This window comes from Rhodnius prolixus, unplaced genomic scaffold, assembly GCF_049639745.1.
Source record: "Rhodnius prolixus isolate KJV_2025 unplaced genomic scaffold, Rpr scaffold_10, whole genome shotgun sequence".
Taxonomy (NCBI): Eukaryota; Metazoa; Arthropoda; class Insecta; order Hemiptera; family Reduviidae; genus Rhodnius; species Rhodnius prolixus.
The window spans coordinates 9,684,109-9,709,989 of record NW_027411615.1 but is presented as its reverse complement, the minus strand read 5'-3'; the positions used below and the strand labels follow the sequence as shown (position 1 = coordinate 9,709,989).

General features: G+C 36.1%; 1 protein-coding gene and 1 long non-coding RNA gene across 4 annotated transcripts in view; one reads left to right on the top strand and one right to left on the bottom strand.

Annotated features, from left to right (window-relative positions):
* The window catches only part of LOC141457234 (ubiquitin carboxyl-terminal hydrolase 48-like), a 189,355-nt gene that overhangs the window by 119,462 nt on the left and 44,012 nt on the right, over positions 1–25,881 (top strand). The window lies entirely within an intron of this gene.
* LOC141457253 (uncharacterized) lies at positions 110–24,889 on the bottom strand. 2 transcript variants are annotated; one of them, XR_012460282.1, is made up of 7 exons: positions 24,681–24,889; positions 18,094–18,238; positions 16,936–17,041; positions 10,754–11,861; positions 7,592–7,702; positions 4,933–5,146; positions 110–1,625 (listed from the first exon to the last, which is right to left on the bottom strand). It is a non-coding gene; the product is annotated as an uncharacterized lncRNA (long non-coding RNA). The 2 variants fall into 2 exon arrangements; XR_012460283.1 differs by lacking the exon at positions 4,933–5,146 and having other exon boundaries at positions 111–1,625.

Genomic DNA, 25,881 nt, shown 5'->3' with positions numbered 1-25,881 from the left:
CCCGACAGATTTTTGCTAATATTTTGCTATAAATCTATAATAAAATCAAGCACTACGTTTGAAAAAAAAATCAGATACCTTAATTATAAGATCTTTATTTTTAGCGAAATGTGAGAGGTAATTAAGGTAAGATGATCGCGAAGAGATAGTAATTATTGTGTAAAGTTTTAGTAGATTCGATTAGCTGCTGGATCTGTTTTATGGTGGCAACCGTGGACACCAGAACGGCTGTTGGGCTAAACCCACGTCTTAAGAAGTGATATAGAGCCTTCAGGAGCATTCCTACTTTATTGCCCTTAAGACAATTAAAAATATATATATATATATTTATAATAATTATAATAAGAAAACAGTGGGAATCTGCTTTTTGTATTATTTTATTTTATTTCCAAGATTTACGAGACAAAATGATAAATGTGACTGAATGGGGAAAAGAATTATAGAGAACCCTGGTATGGACATAATCAGTTCTTTAAAAAAAAAATATTTTAATAAGTAATCAAATTTGTGGTTGCTATTCGAACCGATGACTAGCAATAAAAATAAATAGGTTTGCGCAAAGCGAGTTTATTATCAGATATCATTATTGCTATTATTGTTTTAGTGTGCACGCATCACAGTGATGATGTAAGCTAGTGTGTGTGTCTGTGAGAGAGAGAGAGATAGATAGATAAAGAGAGGGACAAATTAGATCATTCTCTTCTTGTATATCGCTGTAGTAATTATACGTGCGGGCGGGCATACCTGTAAGTAATATAGGATTGCATTTTACAACCGCCTAATGGTATGGAAGTTGCCTTTCATTGTTTACGATCAGTTCGCTTTCAGCCTTTCAGTTAGCCTGACATTTATGTCCTACTGTAAGATAACTTCATTCATTTATTAGATCTCTTCATTATTTCAAAAATATTACAATTTTTGTTTTTGTGTTCCCTCCAATAGCCTTTTTTTGTGTTCCCTCCAATAGCCTTTTTTTGTGTTCCCTCCAATAGCCTTTTTTGTGTTCAATATAATTTTTGTTTTTCTTATTACTGTTCATGAAGAGGCTCGTAGTACCGCATCTATTGTTAAATTGATTTACTACTTGGGTAATAGCAATCATGCCATATTTTCGAAATGATGTTTCTATCGAGAATATTCCTTTTTTTAAGTCTCTCTATTCAAAAACTAGTCTTAGAGTAGTCTCTTCTTTTGCTTTGAAAAGTGGTTGTTTAAAAAAATCTTACGAATACGAGTAACTTAATGAAAAAAGAAGCTGCAAGCATGAACTTAATTTGGCCGACTTTGGTCCCACGAGTTGATCTTGACTTTGCTTAAAAGTCCCATCTCCATCTAAAGCACCTTTTTTTTTTCTTTTTAAATATTTCCACTAAGAAAACATTATTAGGGTAACTTCAGTTAGTGTTTCCTCACTTTGATAACTGTTCTTAGGTGTACAATGATTAAACTGCTGAGTTAAAAGTTTTGAAGTTCCTGTGTTCGGTTTATTTGTACTCTAAAGAGGGATGAGCAAATAACTCTTCAGTTCATCTTTCTTGGTTGGCTGAATGTAAAGTACAGAAGAAAGTAGTTCTTTGGCAAGTTCTAGCTAAACTCTCTTCAGTTATAAACACCAGCAATATTAACTGAAATTGAAAGGCCCAATTGTTTCTAATAATAATAATAATAATAATAATAATAATAATAATAATAATAATAATAATAATAATAGCTTCTTACAGCTCACTGCCCGGTGATGGACAGTGTTGTCTGTAACGAGAGAACACTGTCCGGAGGCCGGCAGTGCACTGAAAAAAGCTCCGGGCGCCAATAACCCTAGATGTTGACTCGCCTTAAATCATCAAAAAAAAAAAAAATAATAATAATAATAATAATAAATATTGCATGATCATTTAGCCGTGAAAAAGGTTTGTTCTCTTTGGATCCCACATAATCTGACAAAATCTCAAAAAGATGCTTGTGTCGATTGGTGCAAACAAATGCTTAAGAAATACAATGGCGGTGTATCAAAAGATGTGTATAAGATTGTAACAGGTGACGAATCATGGATTACAGTCGACTGTATGGGTGTTTCAAGATGAACCAAATCCAACAAAAGTTGTTCGCGCTCGAAGCACTTCGAAATAAATGGTCGCCTGTTTTTTTCGGAAAAACTGGTCATGTGGCAACAGTGCCTTTAGAGGAACGTAGAACGGTCAATTCTGAATGGTACAGAACCATTTGTTTGCCGGAAGTCTTTGATGAAATAAGGAAAACTAAACAAGCGCCGTCGGATCCATTCTTCATCAAGACAATGCCAGCTGTCACACACATCTCGTCTAACAACCGACTATTTGAGCACTCAAAAAAATCTAATTAATGGGTCATCCGCCGTACAGCCCTGATTTGGCACCAAATGACTTCTTTTTGTTTCCGAACGTCAAGAATAAATTACGTGGACAACGATTTTCGTCGGCTGAAGAAGCCGTTGATGCATTCAAAAACCAAGTTTTGGAGGTGTCTCAAGCGGAATGGAAAAAATGCTTGGACAAGTGGTTCGAACGCATGCAGAAGTGTATAGATCATAAAGGAGAATATTTTGAAAAACAATAAAGTCATTTTTATGACAAATTACTGTTTTTTTATTATTAGGCTCAAAATACGATATAAATAGTGCCCCTCGTATAGCAAATCATATTTAAGGCCACTTAATATTTAACTTAGTTAAGTAAGTTAAATTTGTTCCTGATACAATCCTCTTTATTCCAGAAGTCTTTAATTCCCATTAAAAATATTATTCAATGCAGCTGCGAGTATTTCACAGATGACTACTAATAATAAGTTGAGTTTATTGAGTTTTATTTATGCTTTTCATTATTTAAATAATTATTTAAATTTATTAAATAAATATTTTGATATTTTTTATTATTGTCAACTTTGTCAACATTACAGCTTTCTTGACAAGTTTTTGACGATCAAACATTATAGAATTACAGGGCTGTTTAAATGGTTATAAGTAATATAAAATTCTCTCTGAGATATAAAAACAATCATTACCCGCTTGAAGATCATCCTCACCAACAACCTGCTACCCCTGCACTAGCATACTTCTTAAAGAATCTGTTGTAATTGTCCTTTAAAGAAAGCTTCTATCTTTAAAGGCAATCTTTTTTGTAAAAAAAAATATATATACGAGGTGTGTTCAAAAAGTAACGGGAATTTTCGTTTTTTGAAAAAAATATTTATTTATTCATCTACATTAATATTGTCGCCTTCAAAGTAGTCCCCTTCGCATACAATACACTTGTGCCAGCGCTTTTTCCAATCCTCCACTTCTGAAACTCGATCTTTGTGATAGCTTTCAGCTCTTTCAGCGATTCGCTTTTAATGTCATCTATGCTTGTAAAACGACGGCCTTTTAATGTTCTCTTTATGTTTGGAAATAGAAAAAAGTCACATGGAGCCATGTCTGGCGAATATGGAGGCTGGGGCATCGTTAACGTTTTGTTTTTGGCCAAAAATTCACGAACAAGCAATGAAGTGTGAGCAGGTGCATTATCGTGGTGCAAAATCCATGAATTGTTTTGCCACAAATCCGGGCGTTTTTTTCGGATTGCTTCACGCAAACGGCGTTGAACTTGTAGGTAGTACTCCTTATTGATTGTTTGACCTTGTGGCAAGAATTCATGATGCACTATGCCATTAAAATCGAAGAACACAGTGAGCATAACCTTCACATTTGACCGCACTTGTCGAGCCTTTTTCGGTCTTGGCGATCCAGAATGCCTCCACTGGGACGATTGAGCCTTAGTTTCGACATCATATCCGTAAACCCATGTTTCGTCACCTATTATAACACGTTTCAGTAGATCCGCATCGTTGTCGACTTCATTGAGTGACTCTTGAGCAACTTCCATTCTCCGCTGTTTTTGTTCGAAATTCAACAATTTTGGAACAAATTTTGCTGCCACACGTTTCATACCCAAAACATCCGAAAAAATTTCATGGCATGAGCCAATTGATATGGCAACATCATCAGCGACTTCTCTGATTGTGATTCGGCGATCGTTCATAACCATTTCTTTCACTTTTTTCACGTTTTCATCGGTTGTTGATGTGCTTGGACGTCCAGGTCGTTCGTCATCTTCAACGTTTTCGCGGCCATCTTGGAAACGCTTATACCACTCGTAAATCCTTGTTTTACTCATAGCAGACTCACCATATGCCTTTATTAACATTTCACACACTTTATTTCATTTTTTACGCAAAATTTAATACAAATTCTTTGATCCATTTTTTTTAACAAACAAAAATCGCCAAGCTCGAAAAACACGTCTAACCTTAACGGCTGCCACTTAAGAAGTAAACAATGAATATTACTGAAAATTTTATCGTACTTCAGGGGCATGTGTACCAACATAATAAAAAAAAAAAATTTACAATCAGACTCTCCAAACCCGCGAAATTTAAAAATTCCCGTTACTTTTTGAACACACCTCGTATTTCTTCTTAAATTGACTCTATTGAAAATTACAAATTGAATTAGTTGTATGTTGGGTGTATGTGTGAGTAAGTAAGGTTGCTGACAGTATAGGGTTAGAAAGGGCATGTAGCATAAATCAAGGGATCGAAGGGAGAAAAAGGGCGATAAATTAGAGGAGACTCGTGGTAGAGGATGGAATATACACAGACTGTCTACCCATGTTTTGGGGAGGTATCTTTACTGTTGCAAGAAGTCACAGCCACCGCAAATTATATCTCCCAGTTCTTTCTTATCCACTATCCTCTGTTCGCCACTCACCATTCCCATGGTATATTTCCATCTCGGTATCACTCTTTATATAAACAATACGGCCAACCCTTATATTAGCATTCACCATCATCACCATACCACAGTTCCATCATTTATATCTTCTACACCATGAATATGCACCAATTGAAATCATTAAATACCTTTCTTACTGCTATTTTTTTTGGGTGTTTTGCTTCTTCTCTTCCATTGTTTACCCAGTGTTCATTCTTAATTTTCTATTTTATTATTATTATTTATGATCGCAGTCTTCTATTGCATGTCCACCACAAAACAGGTTATAGTTATTAACATTCACGGGACTTGCTGTTACTATATTTCTCGAGTTATTGACTTATAGTTTCACTTTTACAAAACCTAAAAACAAAATCCAAGATCTACGAGGGTCGTTTGAAAAGTCCGTGCAAAAATAAAAACTACTTAATTTTTTGGGGTAAACCTTTTTTATTTTTCAACATAGTCTCCTTTTAGGCTTATACACTTCGACCAACGCTGCTCTAGTTTGTTGATCCCTTCCGAATAATAGAATTTGTCCGTCTGAAAAATAGCCATTCGTTTCTGCAATCACTTCCTCGTTTGAATAAAATCTTTTTCCCGCCAGCCATTTCTTCATATTGGGGAACAAATAGTAGTCCGAGGGAGCCAAGTCTGGAGAATAGGGGGGATGTGAAACGAGTTGGAACCCTATTTCCATTAATTTTGCGACCACAACTGCTGAGGTGTGAGCTGGTACGTTGTCGTGATGGAAAAGGACTTTTTTGTGGGCCAATCGTGGGCGTTTTTCTTGCAGCTCGGTTTTCAAACGGTCCAATAACGATGAATAATATGCACCTGTAATAGTTTTACCCTTTTCCAGATAGTCGATGAGGATTATTCCTTGCGAATCCCAAAAGACAGTCGCCATAATCTTTCCGGCCGAAGGAACAGTCTTCGCCTTTGTTGGCGCAGATTCCCCCTTGGTAACCCATTGTTTAGATTGTTCTTTGGTCTCAGGAGTGTAGTGATGTATCCATGTTTCATGCACAGTGACGAAACGACGCTTAAAGTCCTGCGGATTCTTCTGGAACAGCTGCAAACCGTCCTTGCAACACTTCACACGATTTCGTTTTTGGTCAAGCGTGAGCAATCGCGGCACCCATCTTGCGGATAGCTTTGTCATGTCCAAATGTTGATGCAAAATATTATGTACCCGTTCATTCGAGATGCCCACAGCACTAGCAATCTCACGCACCTTCACTCTTCTGTCATCCATCACCATATCATGGATTTTATCAATGATTTCTGGAGTAGTAACCTCAACAGGGCGTCCAGAACGTTCAGCGTCACTTGTGCCCATATGGCCACTCCGAAAATTTTGAAACCACTTATAAACTGTTCTAATCGAAGGTGCAGAGTCACCATAATGTATATCAAGCTTCTCTTTAGTCTCCTGAGGCGTTTTGCCTTTCATAAAGTAGTGTTTAATCAACACACGAAATTCTTTTACGTCCATTTTTTGAAAATCACTCGACTTCCTCGATTCAAACGAATGCCAAACACAAAGAAATAGACCGATCTGGCTGAAACTTGGTGTGTGTTCTTCCAAGAGATGCTACTAACTAAACATAACCTCGATACGCGCCAGTGGTGCTATCTCTCTGACTTTGCACGGAGTTTTCAAACGACCCTCGTATTTTGCTGAAAAGTTATTCGAATAACTTTTTATCTAAAATACAAAGTTTACTGGAAAATTTATGTTTTTCCAAAAAAAAAAAATTTTGTTTTTCAGCAGTTTATTTTTTTTCTTTTTTTTTGAATTTATTTGCTATTCACAATCTACAAAAAGAATAAAATGTAATAAGTGAACGAATACTTCATGACAGGATCAGCTTGAGGAGAGAAGCTGCCCACCGGCAACACTCTCGCTGGAGTTTCTTGTACTAATTTTGAGATCGTTATGGAGGGTGGAGTTAGAGATATAAAATGGAGAATTCGTAATCTGACGGAGTATTTTGGATCAGTTTCATTCTAAAATATAAAGTGTACATTTAAAATTATTGTTGGTTGTTGGTTAAGTATGAAAGTATAACCTGTGGTAGTTTTAATTTTAGCCGTTGTCGATCTGTTTATCACATTGTTGTCGATACTTATAAGCTCTCTCTAATAGTTTGTTCGTACTCGTGTTGGCGAGCATTTTTATGTCATTGTTTCTCTTTAACCTGCTAAGTGCGTTCGACGTGTATACTCGTTGTGAAAAAAATAAAATAGCCATTAACTATAAAAACTCGAAATTTTAATAAAATACAATAAGAATATTATTTGGTGGGATGTTTCCTTTATCGCCAAATGATAAGTGGTTGTTACATGTTTGGTCTCCGCATTAGAGATTGGGAATTACCTCACGCAAATAGAAGCTCTCAACCCTTGTGCAATGCCGTTTTTACCTTAAATAGAGATTCAGACCTCAGTACGAGCATGATTTCATTTTGCACAGAATTCAAAAAGCTCTTTTCTTTCTTGTAAAAGCTTTTGCGTCTCTAGTTAACTAGAGCAATGCATATGTGAAGCGGTGCAAGATTTTTGAATGAGCACAGAATGCTCTGGTAATCTCAAGCCCCAGAGATTGCAGAAAACATTGCTTGCAGTGACTATTACGTTGATGTAAACTTTTGGTTGTTTTGCCCTGCGTTCGACGTGTGTACCACGTCATTGTCTGATTTTAATTCCGCACACTGTGGGGGGGTTTTTAAACTAAATTCCACGCTTAACTGGTTAAAAGTTTCAATACCAAAAATAGTTTCGTAAAAAAAAATATATACTCACCCTATAATATCGATATATTTCTTTATTTTGGTCTCTCAGTAAATATATTTTCGATGAACATTCGATACTAAACATTTTTTTCGCATAATCGATTGCCATATTGCCTGCTGCCTGCTAATCAATCAAAATTGTTTAAAGCTGAAAAATTGATTAGTGCTAAGTACGAGGGGGTACCCAAAAATAAACGGAATTGCGTTGCCGCGCATGGAGCTTATGTAGTACGCATTTCTGCCGCTAGACGTGTATAGCGCGATTCCTTGCCAGTTCAGTCCTGCCTGTGTTGTCTGCCTGGCTTGTTCTGTTCATCTGCAGTGATTGTTTTTACCAGCGCTGTTTTGTTCTTTTTTCGTTTTTTATGATGGCAAGTTTAAGTGAACAACGTGCAGCTCTGAAATTTTGTTTTCTACTCGGCAAAAATGCTGCTGAAAGTGTTTTAATGTTGAAAACAGCTTAAAAAGATGACGCTATGGGAAAAACTCAAGTATACTAGTGGTTTACTCGGTTTAAAAATGGCGACATGTCGATTGATGACAAACCTCGTTCTGGACGTCCATCAACTGCCCGAATCGACGAAAATGTTGAAAAAATTCGAGAGCTGGTGTTCACAGACCGTCGACAGACAATTGATCAACTGTTCAGCGAATTTTAACGGAAGATTTGGGGATGAAAAGGGTTGCTGCCAAGTTTGTTCCTCGAGTTCTGACTGACAATCAAAAAGAACATCGAGTTGAAACATGTCGTGCTTTGAAACAACAGCTTGAAACTGATCCAGACTTTCTGTCAAAGGTCATTACTGGTGATGAGTCATGGTGCTATGGTTATGACCCAGAAACAAAGCAACAGTCGAGCCAATGGAAGACGTCATCTTCACCCCGACCAAAAAAATGTCGTCAAGTCAAGTCAAACATCAAAACAATGCTGATTTGCTTTTTTGATGCCAAAGGCGTAGTCCATTCAGAGTTTGTCCCCCCAGGTCAGACCGTCAATCAAACCTTGTATTTGGAAGTTTTGAAAAGATTGCGCAATAGTGTTCGCCAAAAAAGACCCGATTTGTGGAAAACAGGAGACTGGTTCTTCCACCACGACAATGCACCTGCACACACAGCCATCTCTGTTACACACAGTTTTTGGCTAAAAATGGCATGGTTCCGCTGCCCCACGCACCTTACTCGCCTGACCTGGCTCCGTGCGACTTTTTCTTATTTCCACGCATGAAAAAGGGCATGAAAGGTCACCGATTTGACAACATTGAAGAGGTCAAGAAAAAAACGAAGAAGGAGCTGTCAGCCATTTCTAAAGATGACTACAAAAAATGTTTCGAACAGTGGAAGCACCGGTGGGACAAATGTATTAGTTGTAATGGAGAGTATTTTGAAGGGGATAAGGTTGTTCTGTAAAAAATTTGTAAATAAATAGCTTTTAAAAAATAATTCCGGTTTTTTTTTGGTACCCCCTCGTAGAATAAGGCCCGAAGAATTTGGCCAAAACTATCTGGATGAAACAAATTATTAAGAGTATGATGTCCAGCTAAAAGTATGACTAATTTAATTAAATCTAGTCACTACGGAAATCATATTTTGTATATCATTTTTATTAACGTCAGCAGTTAAGTTTTACCTTGATACGGTCGTACAGCATGCATTGTGTTGAGAACATGATGTGTGTATTGGTGGAAAGGACGTAAGGAGGAAGAAGGATACGTTCAACAACAACAACAACATATAAGCTGGACGATCTCTCCTTTTCATATAGAACTTTAAGTATGAAATGTCGATTATCTGCTTCATACAGTGGTGTCCTTCATTCAGACCTTCGACTGGACTGTTTTCATTCAAACTTCGACCACACATTTATTATATAATATTCACTTGTATGAGATGAACTTTTTTTTTTTACTTTTTTTAAATATAAGATTTCTTGGTTCATATAGTGTGGCGGCCTTTCAAGAAATCTTCAAGGATTCAATCCTTTAGTTTGTGTAGAATAATTTCTATTTTTATCACTGAGTGAACGATGATGATGGACCAGTAAAAATAATGTTTTTTGGTCTGATGAACGTGCTCTATATAAAACCAACCGTAATTAGATCTGTTGTAATTTATGTAATATCATAGAAATCGTCTCTACTAGCTTCCGAAGTACATTATATTTAGATTGGAACTTAAGCACTGTAAGTGAGAGTTTAACGCCATTTTGTTCTAATATTTTGAGTTGGCAACAAATAAATATTAAGCTGGACATAATTTATTGAAAAATTGATGTAAATAGAAGGATATATGTATACACGTTAGTTTTTTATAGCAACGAGGATGTAGATCATACTAGGGGATGCTGTGTAAATGCACATGTGTTCAGTTCAGCAAGATTTGATTATTAGTCCTTTACAGATCGGTCCTTGGAGAGAACCCCACCTCTAGTCTCACTTTGTCTACATTTCAATAACATCCTTTCCCTTTTTATGTCATCAACATTGCTTTGTGGTCTAGATACATTTTTTTACTGCCTATTTCTTTTAAATTTTGTATAAGCTAGTTAGACCAATGGTACAGAGAATCCACGATTACCTAAGAATCTATTCATGTGTAATATTAACTGTTTTGTGCTTCTTAACTTCTAATTTGTTATTAATCTGCCTGAAATGTCCCATAAAATATCTTTAATTATTATTTTATTCAATTGTAAGTGTTCATCTGAAGAGAATTACCATACTTATCATGTGCCCAAGTTTCATGTCGTATTTATTCCCATGTGTGGTGGTGCTTCCATTTGTATTCGCTAAAGCGTACAAATTCTCTTGGGGAAGGAAATGTAGGCTTCTCTTAGGAGTTAGCGAGAAAGTCGCTATCAATCTTTTCTATTAATAACGGGTTCCTCTTTTTTCACAACTATCTTCCATGTGGCACGCTAGACTTAAAAGAATAGAACTAAACAGAAGTTATCGACTACTTAAAGACTCTTAGACGATAGGTCAAAACTCTCTTTGGACAACAAAAGACTTGATTTATACTTCTATTTTGAAACCCAAGTGGGGGGTATGGAATAGAGCTGTGGGGTTCAACCAAACGCTCCAATCTCCAAAGGATTCAATTTCTACAATCTAAAATACTTCGAACTATTGTACACGCTCCATTTTATGTCTCCAACCTGACTATAAACACTCACCTTAACATTCTTTTTGCCACTTAAGTTGCTAGAAACACGATACAGAAAACTCCACTTCAGCCTGCAATCTCATATAAATCCTTTAGCTCAAAATCTTTCTTCTAGAACTCTTCCTGATAACCCGGGCAAGACGCCTTAAAAGACAGTGGCTTCGTGATCTCCTCTCCAGTGAAGAGAGCGACTTGGAGTGTTACCACTGGGTAACTTCTCCACTCGTCTTTTTCTATTGTTATCCTTGTTACTTATAGCGCTAATGCGCTAATTGTTGCACAAATAAACGCAACAAAAAAACTTATTGGGACAATTCCTAGTTCGAAGGAAATCCGGTTAAATGATATGAGACTAAAAGTTTTAAGAATGGAAGTATTTAACAATGTTTGGAAATCTGAATGAAACTATTTATATTTTCAATTTCCTATTATTTATTTTCTTTCTAGTCTGTCGCCTCTCATCCTGAACTCTTTCTGAACCGTCCTAGACAGTTAAGCTGCCAGTGCTAGTTCTCGGATTCACCTAGTAAATCACCTCGAATTCAGTGGTGAATACATCTCAAGGTTGGCAGTTGATTAGAACTCCCTTTGCCATGGCTTTAAGTTTAAGCATACACTTTATTTGGTGGCAGTTTCTCTTTTGCCTTCTCGATGCACTCTTGCTGGCTTCGAATCCACTCGAGAATCAGTTACTTTCCAGCCTTCCTTCAGTATGTTGCTGATGTTAGTCTTATGAACTCTGCTAGAGCCATTGACGGTTTGCTCACTGCTATAATTGCTCTTGCATTCTATCAGTAAGATCTCTTCTAGTTCCCAGTCTATCGCTGCACTGACTACTGAGTGCTTTTGAATGGTATGTAAGTTCCCAGTAGACCTAACCAAACTCATTCACAAAAATAACATAATTATTTTATTTTTGCAAAAAGTCAGTGCCTTCTTGACTCTATACAGATTGCCGTTTACAATGCTCAATTTTAAAGAAATATTAGGTAGCTTCAAGTAATAAATCTTGTCCATTATTACCTTAAGTTCATTATTATCTGCCCCGTGGAAGCCAGTGAAATGTAATGGCCACACTCTTTTAAGTCTGAGCACTTTTCTTGGAGATTATTATTTCCCTAGAATCATAATTTTTATAAGAAAAAAACTTTGTGACAAAGTTTAATAGTGTGTAATAGAAAATTTGTATAATTTCTATCATTTGATCTGAATTATTTTATATCATGCTTTAGTTTTTTCGGCATCGAAACACCGTTTCTATGGTTACTATACTAAAATAAATTAGCAACTTGAGTTTTTTGATTGGTGTTATTGTGGATAAAGAGCAGAAAACAAGTGTAAATAATTATGATTAGTAGCAAGCAGTATTTATTGTTTGTGTTGTGTACTCTAATTGGTGAACTTGTTTGCTACAAAAATTGGAACCCAAGACATGTAACCCTGTATCATGATTTTAATGGCGAGGCTAAACCTCATTGGATTTTAAGAAGTAAATTTCATTTAAATTTTTTAAAGAAAAACACTTTAGCAAAATTGGAAGAATCAGAATGTAAAAAGGAACAATTTTATAAAAATATTAGCGATTTATCGATTAATAAACCTTTCGCTGAATATCGAATGAAAATTGTTATAAAATCATTAATTGGAAAACGTAAAATAGTATTTTTTACTTGGACAAAAGTGTTGAATTTTTTTATTAAAAAATGTGCTACATCGATTTTATCATTGATTGTGAATAATAATGGCCGCCCAATTGGTGCTTTCTTAAACTTTATTAATTATTCAAATGCGAGTAATCAATGGCATTGTATCCCTATTAGAAAATCATTGTTAATCATCATTAAACAAAAAAATAAAGTTTCTGAACCAATCACTGACGAGGTTAATGAACCATCTAAAAAATACAATTCAACTCGTACTATAAGTAATTATTGGTTAATATTTGGAGCAATTTTATTATTTTATGGTATTATTTCATTTTCAAAACTCCCTAAAAGATTCTGGTCAGGATGCCGCTTGCTGTGGAAATGAAATATGTTCTTAATTTTAAATTTTATTTATAAATAAAGTAATACCTTTATTTTCTGTGTTTTACATGCATGCGATTTATTTCGTTTTGAAATAGCCTTACAATATATATGGTACAATACTTAACAGGTCTGGTTCACGTACGAGGGTCGTTTGAAAAGTCCGCGCAAAGTCAGAGAGATAGCACCACTGGCGCGTATCGAGGTTATGTTTAGTTAGTAGCATCTCTTGGAAGAACACACACCAAGTTTCAGCCAGATCGATCTATTTCTTTGTGTTTGGCATTCGTTTGAATCGAGGAAGTCGAGTGATTTTCAAAAAATGGACGAAAAAGAATTTCGTGTGTTGATTAAACACTACTTTATGAAAGGCAAAACACCTCAGGAGACTAAAGAGAAGCTTGATAAACATTATGATGACTCTGCACCTTCGATTAGAACAGTTTATAAGTGGTTTCAAAATTTTCGGAGTGGCCATATGGGCACAAGTGACGCTGAACGTTCTGGACGCCCTGTTGAGGTTACTACTCCAGAAATCATTGATAAAATCCATGATATGGTGATGGATGACAGAAGAGTGAAGGTGCGTGAGATTACTAGTGCTGTGGGCATCTCGAATGAACGGGTAGATAATATTTTGCATCAACATTTGGACATGACATAGCTATCCGCAAGATGGGTGCCGCGATTGCTCACGCTTGACCAAAAACGAAATCGTGTGAAGTGTTGCAAGGACGGTTTGCAGCTGTTCCAGAAGAATCCGCAGGACTTTAAGCGTCGTTTCGTCACTGTGCATGAAACATGGATATATCACTACACTCCTGAGACCAAAGAACAATCTAAACAATGGGTTACCAAGGGGGAATCTGCGCCAAAAAAGGCGAAGACCGTTCCTTCGGCCGGAAAGATTATGGCGACTGTCTTTTGGGATTCGCAAGGAATAATCCTCATCGACTATCTGGAAAAGGGTAAAACCATTACAGGTGCATATTATTCATCGTTATTGGACCGTTTGAAAACCGAGCTGCAAGAAAAACGCCCACGATTGGCCCACAAAAAAGTCCGTTTCCATCACGACAACGCACCAGCTCACACCTCAGCAGTTGTGGCCGCAAAATTAATGGAAATAGGGTTCCAACTCGTTTCACATCCCCCCTATTCTCCAGACTTGGCTCCCTCGGACTACTATTTCTTCCCCAATATGAAGAAATGGCTGGCGGGAAAAAGATTTTATTCAAACGAGGAGGTGATTGCAGAAACGAATGGCTATTTTTCAGACTTGGACAAATCCTATTATTCGGAAGGGATCAACAAACTAGAGCAGCGTTGGACGAAGTGTATAAGCCTAAAAGGAGACTATGTTGAAAAATAAAAAAGGTTTACCCCCAAAAATTAAGTAGTTTTTATTTTTGCACGGACTTTTCAAACGACCCTCGTACTACGCTCTTATTGGTTTCTATTTTTACTTTCTCTTCTTAGTCTACTATAAAAGAGGAAGTTTGTAATCGTGCCGATTTTCTGTTTTCCCAGTAAATATCTTATTTTGTGGTTCCCAGAGACCCAAAAATGTGGTTTCCATAATTTAGTTTTTTGTGTTTTGGTCTCGTATTCCTAAAGATCCTAACAATACAGGGTGTTCAGCATAAGACTACCGTTACTTCGGGAAGCGATTCTGGGCATCATTTGCAACAAAAAAGTTCCATATAAACTATGGCTCGATTCAGCTCTGTTTTATAGATATTTTTAATTTTATGTTTTATCAAGGTATTACTACTTTTTAGCAAACAGTTGTCTATATTTCTCAAACTATTAAAGCTAAAGCAATTTCAATAAGCTCATTAGAAAGAAGGTTAAATTTCCTTTTAAATAAGCTAATTTATATTTCAAAATAATAATATTAAGTATTTCACTTAGTGGCCCAAACATAAGGAATAGCAAGTTTCTAATTTTTTCCAAAAACTTTGACTTCATTTTTCTCAAAAATATTTCATATGTTTAAAAACGTGCACTACTCATGAAAAACATCTGTATACAGTCACCTTTCGAAAGATATATCTAGAATAGTGGTTATTTTAAAAATTGATGCAGAAATCTGTGATTAATTGCAAAAAAGTAGGCCTCAAAACAGCGTCGACATTATGAAAGGAATTCTTGTGTTATTTGCTCCCATAACTCTACGAGAGCACCTCGCAACTCTTCTAAGCTCCTTGGAGGATTATTACACCTTCTTAATCGCCTACCCAGCTCATCCCAAAGATGTTCGATTGGATTCAAATCTGGGCTGCGTGCTGGCCATTTCAAAACGCGAATGCCAGTATCCTGTAGATACTGAAGAACACAGGCAGCAGTGTGTGGTCGGGCATTATCTTGCATGAAAATAAAATTTTACCCAATAAATGGTGCATATGGTATCACATATTGTTGCAAAATTTCCCTCACATACAAATCTGCATTCAAGATTGCCCTGTTGTACACGAGGAGCTTAGACTTAGTCTCCTAGAAATATTGCACGGAGCGTAGCGTTCCCCAAGCCTTCGGTAAACTCGTCGTCTCCCATCAGGTGCGTAGAGTGAATAAATAAATTAAAATAAAAAATACAAAAAATAAGGACATGAGACAGAAAAAGATGAGGATTGAAGTACAATGGAGAGCAAACCGAATTCTAGAGCTTTTTTAAAAGAACAAAATAAATTAAACTTCTTGAAAATAGAAAAATAAAAAATAATAATAATAAATAAAAGATATTTAAATTGTAGGTTCTTCATTTATAATTTTGTATCTTACAATCCAGGCTCTCTTAGCAAAAGTGATCACTGGAAGATAATGACAAAGATGGACAGCAAATTAACAATATAATGGCCAGAAAGACTAGAACTCCCAATCATCCGGAGTGGAAGCTCTCCTAGAGTAGGACATATAGCCAGGAAATGGTAGAGATCCTCCTGTATCCCTAAGGAGCACAAAGGCCATCATAACCTCGTATTGCATTCTGATCTGCCTATTTACATTCCCTTATTAGTGATTGTCAATATTTTGATTTGTACTCTGTACCTGCAGCCTCCTTAATCAAGACAAATATGATTAATTTGTATAACTTCTTTACTGAGGCGTTGAATCTGGGAACGTTTTTTTTTGTTGAATGATGGAATTAAAAGTACTAAAACTAGCTTTTTTGTAATGGCTTCTTTCTTTCAGTTTGTATTCTCATATTTAAATGAACTTATTCTTTTTCTATTTTGTTTTGTACAGGGTGATGCCTTTATAACAAATATATGAATAATAATATTTCGCTCAGATACTACCAGAGGTTGGACACAATGTTTTGGTTAAAATGGATCAACCAAAAGTATCACTTTATTCATTAAATTATTTCTGGTAAACGGCCCCCAACGATTTAATTTGCATAGTGTTTACTAAAAACAAATAAATTTACAACATTTATTTGAAATATTTTCACCTAAAGTTCGGCTAAGGATGCTACTGAGAGAGGAGATGGTAGATCCACTTCTAATAATGATGAAGAGTTAAATCTAACTCAAACAATCAGAGTTATAAGAAAGTTTGTGAGTTACAGCTTTGAGAACAAATAGTAAGCAAAATTCTTGCGAGTGTGCAAACTGAGATATTTTTACTCTGCACTCTACTTCGAACTTGAGTACTTTAATAGTTGCTTGAACTCGATCTAGGAGCGAGATTTGATCAAGGAGTTTCTTGAACGCTCTCTGATAGGCGAGCCACTTTACAACAGTTCTTACAGCGAAAAGCCATACTCACAATATCACTGAATCGAACTCACAAAGTATCGAGAGAATGGTAGGAGTTAAAGTAAACAAAAACTCGAATAAAACATTGTAACAATGGGGGGTTTCTATTGGCTGATGTTCAATGCAAATAAACAAAACATCTGTTTAAACATGTTCATCTAAAAACTTCACAAACCACCTGCCCATTCAGGTACACTTGTCCAAATTGTGTTTACATTACTATTAACAAACGCCTGCTCATTCTTCTTTTTTTTATTTACTATTGGCTATGACAGTAATCGTCCTGTTCTTCTGCGTATATTATTGATGGTAGGCTATTTACATAATTGCAGGTATCTTATTGATATGGTAACGATCATCTATATGCTAGCTAGTTATGGCTAGGTAGGGTTTATGTTTACCTACTAATAGTGCACAATCTAGGCTCAATTCGTTTCCGTTCATCTATTACTTGTTCTTTATCCATTATAGCACATCTGTATTAGCTTAAGCACAAACTTGAAATTCCTGTAAGGAAACAATAGCATTTCATAGAAATTAGGAGACAACTTCCATTTTTTCCATTGGTTTTTACTTCTGGTTTTTCAAAATAGATCAACCCAACATGTACAATCTAGCGTTAGCATTATTATTAACTATCAAACACAGAAACAGCAGCCGATTCATATCGGAGATGTGGCTATTAAATAAGGAGACTGATGATGCTACAGAAGAACTATGCATGCGCCAAATCCTAACGACCGACAGCTGTGCAGCGTAAAGCCTTCTCTTTCGATTGCAGCGTCTCACACGTGTTTGTAGAGAAATCTGTCTGACTGGAACCGTCGTTTGTGTAAGAGGTGTTTAGTTTCGTTTTGCCGAAAACATGATACTATACTCATGTAGTAAAACAACGAATTCTCGTGAAATTTCACATGAAACTTGGTGAAATCGCTACTGAAACTTATCTTTTATTAAAAGAAGTTTATGGTGATGAATGTTAATCACGTGCCCGAGTTTTTGGGTAGTTCAAGCGTTTCCAAGATGGCCGAGAGAAGACGTCGGAGATGATGACCGCCCGGGCCGCCCTTCCACGTCCAAAACGGATGAAAAGTATCGATTATAATTAATCAACATTACTACCGTGAGGTGCTTGCTCAACTCCGTGAAATAGTTAGGAAAAAACGACCCAAAGAACAAGTCATGGGTTCTCCATCAAGACAACGCGCCGGCTCACACTGCATTGTCTGTCAAGACGTTTCTACTAGCCAAATACAACATCCCAGTTTTAGGCCAACCGCTTTATTCGCCTGACCTGGCCCCCATGTGTCTTTTATCTGTTCCCTTAAAGTCAAATCTGCATTAAAAGGAACACTATTTCAGTCCCAGTTGCAGCTGTGAAAGAAAAAGCGGCACGCGTCATGCAGGAGCTCACAGAAAAAGACTTCCAGCACTGTTTGGAACAATGGTAAGGTTTTGTGCGCGATCGCTTATTGGTTGTATAATTATATTCGGAGATAATTTTTAGTTGAATTTTTGAAACTGTAAAAGTCAGCGGGAGTATTTTAAATTTGTATAACCTTTAGTCTTTTCTTAAAACTGATGAACAGCCGAAGGCATAATCCATCTTCCTCAAGGCAATGTATTCCAAAATATCAAACCTCACTTTGCGAGGTTTGCGATCTCTCAGAATTACACGATTCTTTTGCTTTTTTTTTGTAACTTCTGAAAAAAAACATTAACTTTTCTTAATAAAAGTTGCATAACAATAGTAAAATATTTTAAGATATATGGATTACAAAAAAAAAATTAGTTGACTTCAGTTAGTATAATGATAGAAATGTATTTGCATATGTTAGTAGTGTACGTATGGTATTAAGTATGAAAGTGGTGCTAGTATTGGGCAGATGTGTTTTAGAGAGAATCTAGCGTGGGAACTGTCATCCCACTTGACATATATCACTTGGGGACTTACATGCACATAACTCTTTCACAGTCAACCTAAATAAATATCCTATCTACATGTATGTATAGATATTATGTTCAACTCTGTTTTGATTTTTAGATTTATTACTTTTCTATCATCTTATTATGTCAATTATTTTCTGCTACCCAGTAAGAAGTCCTGTGGTAAATTTAATTTTGTTATCTGTTTTACTTAATTTGCTTAATAATCAGTTGTGGAACATTTAAGAGAACTTTTTGAAATTTATTCACTGAGCTGGAATGGTTCTTTCTTTTTTCTAGCGTAAGTATTGTAGGTAAAGTACGCAACATTACATTTTGAGTTTTCAAATGACCAAATCAGTCCTCTAAAAAATGCCAATTTACTGAAAATATTTTGAAGTTTTTTAAGATATTATTCATAATCGGCTCAGATGGTTTTCTTTTAATTTCACTTTCTCACTGCACACATTATTTTTTTTTTTAATTTATTTCGTTATTTACAATCTGCATAATATAATATACAATAAGTATATAGGGAGAATGAAGGATAGATGGATGCGTGAAAGGCAGGAGGAAAGACACTGTCCAGCGGTAGCACTCTCTACAGGATATAATGGTGTTTACGTCTTGAAACTGCAAGGAAGTTGCGGAGCCACTGGCGATTCAGTCAGAGGAGGATTGTCAGGAATGTCAGAGTATGGAATTTTTGATATTTAGTCTTAGCGTGTTGGTCTATGAAGGGAAAGTTGAGGTCTTTGTGAAGGGTGAGGTTACTCACCGTAGAAAGGAGGGTCAACTATCTGTCGGAGGAGTTTTGACTGAAATATCTATACAGTCCGTATGTTTGTAGGTTTGGCTGAACCCCACAGCTCTAGTCCGTAAGTCCACACAGGTTTTGAGAATAGTGTTGTACATTAAACGTTTGAGTTCAATGGGCAATTTGGAGCATCGTCCAAGTAGTCTGTAAAGCAGTTTCGCACGTTCTGTTATTGCTTGTCTTTTAAGTATAGTGTGTGAGTTCCACGTGAGTCGTTTGTCTATGTAGAGCCCAAGGTAGCGCACCAGGTCTGTATAAGGAAGAGGATTGCTGTTGAGGAGGAGGACAGGTGGTCAGGAGCCCCGTCGGAGAGTAAACGTGGCGTGCTGACATTTTTGTGGCTTCAACGCACACATGTAGATCTACTTTTATTTCCCATAAAAATGCTTTTAGATGCAGTTTTTTTAAGAGTTAATCTACCCTCAAAGTATGCCTTTAATTGTAATTTTAGGCTTTAATACCTTAGTGGTATTACTAGGAATTCATGTAATTAAAGTGATAAATTTTCGAGAAAAATAAATCGATAGAGCATACATGCTATTTTACTAAATAAATGTTACATTAAATTTTAGCCCAAAATCCTCTAAAAGCTACTTCTTAAAAGACTATCCATTAGCGTCAGAACAAAATATAATTCCGGATCATCAATTCAGATTTCGGAGACATCACTCAACTTCTCACCAGGGGCTTCGCGTTGTAGACACTATTGCTACCTCCCTCAAGCGAAAGCAGTATTGCCCGAGTATTTTCCTTGACGTCGCTCAGGCTTTCGACAGGGTGCGGCACGAGGGACTACTGTTTAAGCTGAGGGAGATTCTTCCTCATACTTACTACCTCATCCTCAAATCTTACCTAAAAGACCGATATTTCAGAGTCAACTGTGGAGCAGCAGACTCTAATTTCCATCTAGCTCGAGCTGGTGTTCCTCAGGGCAGTGTCCTAGGTCCTCTTCTTTACTCCTTACACACAGCAGATATACCTCAACATCCAAATACCATCCTTTCCACCTTTGCTGACGATACTGCAATCTTATCTGCTCATTCCGATCCTCTTATCGCTACACGAACTCTTCAAACACACATCAACCACTTACAGGACTGGCTTAACAAATGGCGAATCAAAACTAACGTTACGAAATCAAAGTTTATAGTATTTACTCTAAGACGGAAAATCCTACCTCCCATCATCTTGAACCAAACTCCTATACCAACTGTGGACAAAGTACGCTACCTTGGACTGAACCTAGACAAACGGTTGACATGGAATCCCCATACTAGACTGAAAAGACAAGAAACTAACCAACGCTACAAACTTCTCGCCAGACTACTTGACAAACGATCTAAACTCTACCTACAAAACAAAAGACTCTTATACCTGTTGTTATTGCGACCTATTTGGTCATACATGATCGACAAAGCATTCCAACTCTCTACGCCTCCAGACATTACAGTAAAAAATACTACGTACTACGAAAACTACTTAACGCTCCGTTCTATGTATCAAACCTCACCATTCATAATGACCACAAAATCCCTTTCATTAACGACCTTACTATAACTCGTTTCTTAAAATTTCATTCCTCTACAGCAGCTCATCCTAACCCTCTCATAGAACACCTATCTTCTTCCACATTACCAGGTAATCCTCTAAGGAGATTGGAGAGAAGATGGCCCCGCGATCTACTCTCCTCATAAAAACAGTATAGTGCATCCATTCACGTTAATGGAGTGTCGCCACTGGGTGCCTTCTCCAATCTTCATTCACGACATTATTATATTTTATCACATTTGCTTGTTGCAACAATCGTTTGCAGTTGCAAATGTCAATACACTAGCAGCCTCTGAAATTTTTTTGAGTACTGCAGCACTCCAAATGCCATGGTATATGATCACAACGTTCCCCAATAATTCACTTTTGGTTATAAAAATATGTGATTAAAAGAAAAGACAATCTTAGATATTGATTTTTCGCTCAGGTTTACCAACTCAGCTTTGATTGAGGTTACTATAAATCAGAGCCATAGCTTTTAGAACTATCAACGTGTCGCCCAGTATTGTTACTAACATTTATGTAGAGTTTATTGTGTTCTCTATAAAACACTTTGTATTTTATTTTTCCCTTTTTCATTTTAAAAGAAAGGGAAAACAATGGAGAAAAAATATATAAATTAATATTCTGCAAGTGATGTCCAACTTAAGGAGAGACAGTAGTATAAGCTGCCCCATTAATAGGTATAAAAATATTTCGGCTCAGGATAAAAGGACAAATGTAAACAGGTTGACTTCTATTTGGCGGGTAGGTTTCAGATGAGAAGATGTAGTGGGCCGGTGAAGAATGAGAAGCTGTGTGGTAGAGGGGTAAGAAAGGGAATGCCGCCTGGCCATCTTTCTTACAATGGTTTTTGTCTGCTCGGAAATCATGATGATGGCCAAATTGGTCCCGGCCAACTTGAGCGGCACGGCACGGTTTGTTGTTTTGGCATGCGCGCTCCTTTTTACTAACACTATCGCCGCACACCCCTGTTCATATATATATCTACAGGGTACACTTATTGTACCTTTTTTTATTACAGTTTTACCAAATTACTTAAACACATACATTTCAATCAGCAGTATTATTTGTTACTATGTAAGTTTCCTTACAAACAAGTTATTTTTAACCCACTTAATGCGTGATTGAGTGGGTATTTGCGGATGTTAGGAGGGTGGAAACCTGATGCATAGATCTGGTCCGTAGTTCACAAATAATATGGTCATGAACGCTTATTTAGACTTGGAAAGAGCTGCTACCGAAATACGTCTTCCCTTACAAAAGTATATCCAAGTTTCGAGTTGTATATGCGCTTACACTATAATAATGAATGCACTTACACTTAAGCTGAATTCCGATAACAATAAGCGCAGAAAAATCAGAAGACTACTGTAGGTCATTAGGGCGAACTTGCAATTTTGCAGCACTGTTTGCAAAGGTGACTTCTCTCCTAGTCAACAAAATTAAGTCTGTACAAGATCCTTATTCTACCCGTCTTGAAATAAGCCTCAAAGATTCGAAAGGATGAAGTGAAAGATGAAGACGAACAAGTGATCATCAAACATATTGATGCAATTATTGACCTTTTATGCATGTTTAGATTATAATGTTACGAGAGTAGTTGTAGATTATTTGAGTTGAATTCTGTCACCAGTTTATTTTGAAGAGTTTTTTGGTAATCAAGAAATGTTTATTTTCATTCGAGACCCTATTCTTGACTTTATATGAAACAGAGGAATTGGTTTAAGGATGTCAAGATGTAGTTTGCTACATCAGAATTGGGTGTCAACCCAAGACAAGTTAGATCAGACAAGTTAAATGAATTAAAAAATTATGAAACTCCAAGATTGGGATGAGATGATGGTGTGTCTTAAGATTACAAGAGCTCTCCCCCATCGTGCCCACAGCTGATGAGATTAAATCGAGACAGCAGACGGTCTTTGATAGAGTAGTGCAAGCGATTTATGGGGTTGTAACAGGCCATGATTGTGGCTCCCAAGAGTGTCAGTCTTTCTAAATACAGTAGTTTGCGTGAGACTAAATAGAATAATTATACTACGTATAATGGGATCTGACAATAAACTTTTAGACAAAATTAGCAAGAATAAATGCTATAGTGCTACTCCATTTTTTATACTTTTTTGGGTGGAATTTCTCGTAATTTGTTTTAACAATTTCCATTAAACTTCGTAATCTCATTGCCCACATGTGGATCTACGATGTTTTTATAAAACGTTTTCCCAGGATAATGCTGGGTAGTTCTGAGGAAGAGGTTGGGGTAAAGTTTCCCTTAAATGTCCTCTGAGGGTAACACACACACCCTTCTAACCTTCATAACTCTAATCACTTGAGAGGAACGGCTCATCAAACTATAAATTTTATGGTTTTTATCTTTAAAATAAAGAAGACTTTTTGTTTTACAAAAATTAGCTTTTGGAAAAAAAAATTCATTGCATAATTTGGTGACGTTTGCTCCAGACTTCTTTTCCAAACTTCCGGTTAAAGGTCTCAGTTTTGAAATCTTTTTCTTCCGGAACTCTTACTGACAAAACTGACTAAGACGTTAAAAAAAAAAAAAAAAGACAATGGCCCCATGATCTCCTCACTAGTGAAGAGAATGACCTAGTGGTTTAACTGTTACGATTGGGTAACTTCTCCACTCGTTTGTGGCTAATTATTCATCAGTGTTGCTACTAGCGTCGTGATGATTGTGGGAGGAGAGCAGCGAGATAACTAAAGCGCATCTCTTCTTTACTTAAAAACAGATAATTTCTCGAACTAACTACACTAATTTACGAAAAAATATACAATGTTTACGAAAAATATACAATGTATATCGTATTACTGTACTGTATGTACTGTGTACGAGGGTCGTTTAAAAAGTCCGTGCAAAAATAAAAACTACTTAATTTTTTGGGGTAAACCTTTTTTATTTTTTCAACATAGTCTCCTTTTAGGCTTATACACTTCGTCCAACGCTGCTCAGTAAGTAACCTCAACAGGGCGTCCAAAACGTACAGCGTCACTTGTGCCCATATGGCCACTCCGAAAATTTTGAAACCACTTATAAACTGTTCTAATCGAAGGTGCAGAGTCACCATAATGTTTATCAAGCTTTTCTTTAGTCATCCTGAGGCGTTTTGCCTTTCATAAAGTAGTGTTTAATGAACACACGAAATTCTTTTTCGTCCATTTTTTGAAAATCACTCGACTTCCTCGATTCAAACGAATGCCAAACACAAAGAAATAGACCGATCTGGCTGAAACTTGGTGTGTGTTCTTCCAAGAGATGCTACTAACTAAACATAATCTCGATACTCGCCAGTGGTGCTTTCTCTCTGACTTTGCACGGACTTTTCAAACGACCCTCGTGCTTTAAGAACGCTTGGAAATTTAAGGGCTCTGTCGCCTCATCATTTTTATGTTTTAATGTAAAAATAACCTTGTGTTAACTCACATGAACTTCCTCTAACTGCAGTTTATGCAATTTCATTCTCTTGAATCCTACAATTTGTTGCAAAAAGTATTTTTTAAAGATTACCTCTTATTCAGATGTTTTCCAAAATTCTTACCCAGTTCTTTGCTTAACCAGGATGAACATTAACCCGGAAATTACACAATCATTTGACTGTGTTAGATTTTTATTTTCTTTTAAATTTTTAATTGTGAGAGAAAATAATAGTTTACCATCAGGTTAGTAAATTTAAGTTTGTCTTATTTATTTTTTAATATGTATCTAAAAAAATATCTTTCCCTTATTTTATTTGCATTTTTAATAAATAATGTTTGAGATTTTATATTATCTAGCTCTGTGTATAAAATTAACTAAGTTTGTGCCATTGTTATTGGTTATAATTTGAATATATATGTTACCGTGAAAGACCGAAATTTCTGATTCACTCGGTGAATGTTGAGATTCACATAGTCGCTTGGTGTATATCCGAATATTTGGTTTAAGTTGTTGCAATAAGATTGTATAACGTCAATCACATAATTAACTTTATTATCAGTTTTATTTTCATTTCTCATTTAGAATCTAATTTCGTTTTTAAGCTTGTTTATTTACATCTGCTTTCTCCAATTTTTGCATATATCATATGTTTTAATAATAAAGTATGATTTAAAAACGTAACAAGAATATTTTTCTGCATCGCCCGTCATTAATGCATTCATGGTGAATGTTTACATTTGCAGATATGTAAGTCAGATATACGGAGATTTAGCAAATATTTCGGATACATTCATCAAATATTTCGGATTCTCCAATTTCAGTATATACATTGTTTGACAACTGATTATTTTCAACAAAGTAGATGTTCAATTTTGTATTTAGTTGTGTAATGGAGAGGGGGAGCACATTTGAACAGAATTTACATTTTCTGTTACAGAGTGCTCAGAATCGTATTATTGAACCTTTTTATTTTGTTTTCTACAACTTTCAAGTCTTCTTAACAGATCTATGTCAATAAACAGTTGGTACTTTACATACATATCTATATTTTTTAATTTTGAAAATGTTGTGTTAAATGTTAATATCTGCCCCACTGGTGGGGTACCCCTTGAACACAATATAAAATAGAAAGAAATGATATTACTTTACTCTGAATCTACCTTGTATCAGTTATTTCTCTCACTACTACATTACTTTCTCTTTTAAACCACTGAAATCTAGTTCAAAAATAAAGAATGACTCAGTTCGGGATGTTGTACCCCAAGTGTGATGGGTTTAGGAAGTTTGAACAAAATATTCGGTTTGTTGCGCTTCTTAATGTAGGTTCGGACCACTTTCCCCTTCTCAGCGATTAAACAGAAAAAAGTCACTAACTTGCAGGTCGGTAGGGCGGCACATTTTAACTGTGATGTTGTAATGTGCCCCCTCTCCTTCCATAAAAAAAAACATAATGTCCAACACTTTTTTGCAAGCAAATAGACTTTTGTGAATACTAGATTTAAAAATACGAATTCCAAATATTAATATGGACTAACAATACTTACACCTTGTCCACTATAAGCTTCGCAATACACTTCCCAAAGCTGCAACCAAAAAATTTTACTACCACCTTACAAAATATAA